This window comes from Dermacentor andersoni, chromosome 1, assembly GCF_023375885.2.
Source record: "Dermacentor andersoni chromosome 1, qqDerAnde1_hic_scaffold, whole genome shotgun sequence".
Lineage (NCBI taxonomy): Eukaryota > Metazoa > Arthropoda > Arachnida > Ixodida > Ixodidae > Dermacentor > Dermacentor andersoni.
In genome coordinates, this window is record NC_092814.1 from 328,286,288 (window position 1) to 328,288,990 (window position 2,703).

Consider the following 2,703-nt stretch of genomic DNA (forward strand, 5'->3'; position numbering starts at 1 on the left):
TAAAAACTAGGAAGGGTATCGCAGGAGTGAAGCTGCCGGTTCGCTCTTCAAAGCGTTGTTTTACTCTCGCAAAATGTCGAGGAGAGTGAAATGCATTGTTCACTCTGTCACCAAGGAGAGAGTGAAATGTGCTTTTCACTCTCCCCTTCAGAGAGAGAGAGTGAAAAGACTCTTGCGACATTAGAAAAGAGAGACTCTTGCGGCAATAGAAAACAAAACGTAGCGTAATCTTCTGCTTCAACTGTAGGTGGCTGGCCCCGAACATGGCAATGTATCATTCATGCACGCTGAGCAAAGAACACATCGTTTTGCTTCTAAGAGAACAGGCCGCCGCAGTTCAAAGGAACGCGTAGCGAGCGCTCTACTTTTTCACTCGGAGTGGCTCCACCGCGCGCGCGCGCGCTCAAGATCGCGGAACAACACAGCACTGGAGAAAGGTGATCCTCCCAGCGAGCAAAGGCCAGCCGAGGGAGATCGTGTGTCAGCCATCTCGCTTCGCCACGAAAACACGACAGTCGTTCGTCATGCCTTGGATATAACAACAAATCCTCCACGGTAAGTGAATTCTAACTTAGGTGCACATTCTCCGTATATGTCATGCTATCGCCAGGAAGTCGTCGCTGCGCTTCGCCGACGCGATTGACAAAGGACTAGGCGCACGCGCTGTCTCTCGATGTCAATCGAAAAAGCCAGTCGTCGCGATAACTGCATGTGAGTTTATCACTTTGCCGTTGTCCGTAAGAGCTTTAAAAATCGCAAACGCTGCCAGAACTATGGTATGTTCAATAAGACGCCAGGCGAGAGGACGCTTAAAATGGTTAGTTCACCAGCCCGTGATTCCGAGCCTATGCGGAGCGTGATTAGCGTGCGTTTTGTGTGTTTGAATTTATTCAGTTTGGCAGTGTACTGTGTACGGAACGCTGTTGAACTAAGGAATCACATAACAGAAGGCGTCATTTTGCTGGCAGCATGCTTTTTTTTTTTATAAATAAACCGCGCGCTTGACGGTGTCTCGCGCAGGGGGAATCTGCGACCCCTGAAGTTACGTGCAGCACCAGTGCTAGTTAGAAACTTTGCCGCAGGCATTCAGCTGCACGCTGCGAGAGGTCAGTTGGGCGCGTTATCTTGAACTTACTGAAAACGCATGAGGAATCCATGTTTTATGCTGAAAAAAGTATAAACCCCATATAAGCGATCTTGCGCGCGGCAGCTACAAGCGACGCGACGGAGATGGCAGTCGCGTTCGCTCGTCGCCTACAAGTCGTACTCCGTGCGAGCGACGATTTTGAGCGACGCCTCCCCGGTGTTGCCGGCATGAGGGCTGCAGTCACGCGTGACGCGTGCTTTAGTAATTTACGTTGATGTATTTTACTATAAAAAGTAGCATAAACTTTTTCCGGAGGTCTTGCAGTACGTTCTTATCCTTGCACGTATTAAAATTGAATCATTTGCTCGTTCCGCGCGACAATCGGTAGTATTTGAGCGATGTATGTACATCCAGTTCCGGCTTCGCGCTATTGGCTAGTCGCTCATAGCACTTCTGGGCGACGAGCGACGATTTCTAGATTTCCAGAACCGAGCCATCTGTTCAAGCGACGGCCCGTTTTGTCGTTCGAAGCCGTCGCTCGTCGCCGTCGCGCACTAAATCGCTCTCACAGTGTTTATCCCTAAGACTGAACTGTTTTTGCTCATGTTGAAATGGTGTGATTATAGGTCTGGTTTTGTCTCCTGTTGCGGTTTTCGTGCACGGTGCGAAACTGAAAGGATGCTTATGTCTACGAACTCGGTGAATTGTCGAGCAGCTAGTTACGCATCGGCATCGAATATAACGGCTGCTGTGTGGAATTACAATTGCAGGGGCGCTTTGCATACGCTTATTGTTTTGGACATGCCTGTGCATTTGCTAATATGAGTTGGCGTGTCAGAGTTATGTCATATGAACAGCTAAATCAGCCTTCCTCTGGGGGTTACAAGCGTAATGTGTGCATTTTGCTATAGCATGGCAGATCAAGATGTGTTTATCGCTTGAATATATTTAGTAGAGAAATAAAATATCAAAATAAAATGTTGCTTTAATTCCGTGTTACCAGTCTGTCGTACACAGAACAATAGGTTGGTGTAATAAACTAATAACTGCGGTTTAACTGCAACTTTTACATGCCTACAAGAATCTAAAGTGCTAGATTTCAAACTGCAGCAGTAGTCGGGTCTGTCAAAAATGAACTCCACTGCGCACCTCATGCATGAAAATAAGTTCATGCCTTTTAGTAAGCTTAGATGCAGGCCGCAGTGAACTTGTTAGTATTGAAATGTGGGTAAGCTTGCCATAACAAGCCTTGTTGCCCTTTTTTATAGGCACATCCATATATCCATTGAGCTGAAGGACAATATTTTCATCCCTACTGAGCATCATGTTTGCAGCTATAATCCTCAAATTATGGCTTCAGCAGTGGCACAACCAGGGATGGTGCGGGGGGGGGGGGCACACTGGGCACGTGCTTAGGATGTGTCACAAGTGGTTGTTTGCGATACACCAGACTCATGACAGACCTATGACGTCTGAAAATAACCAATATTCTATTCATTAGCAGGAGTATTCTAACATTCATGAAAAACAAGGATGAACTGTGGTTTATTTGTTTTTTTGCTTAAATCTAAAAATTGAAGTTAGTTTAGCAGTTGACTGTTGCAGTCATTTGGATG

At 46.5% G+C, this 2,703-nt stretch overlaps 1 long non-coding RNA gene across 1 annotated transcript in view; it reads left to right on the forward strand.

Annotated features, from left to right (window-relative positions):
- Positions 1–441: 441 nt before the first annotated feature.
- Positions 442–2,703, forward strand: part of LOC140215352 (uncharacterized) — a 3,555-nt gene continuing 1,293 nt past the window's right edge. The window contains exon 1 of the long non-coding RNA XR_011892307.1: positions 442–555. This is a non-coding gene — a long non-coding RNA (uncharacterized lncRNA). The remainder of the gene's footprint in view (positions 556–2,703) is intronic.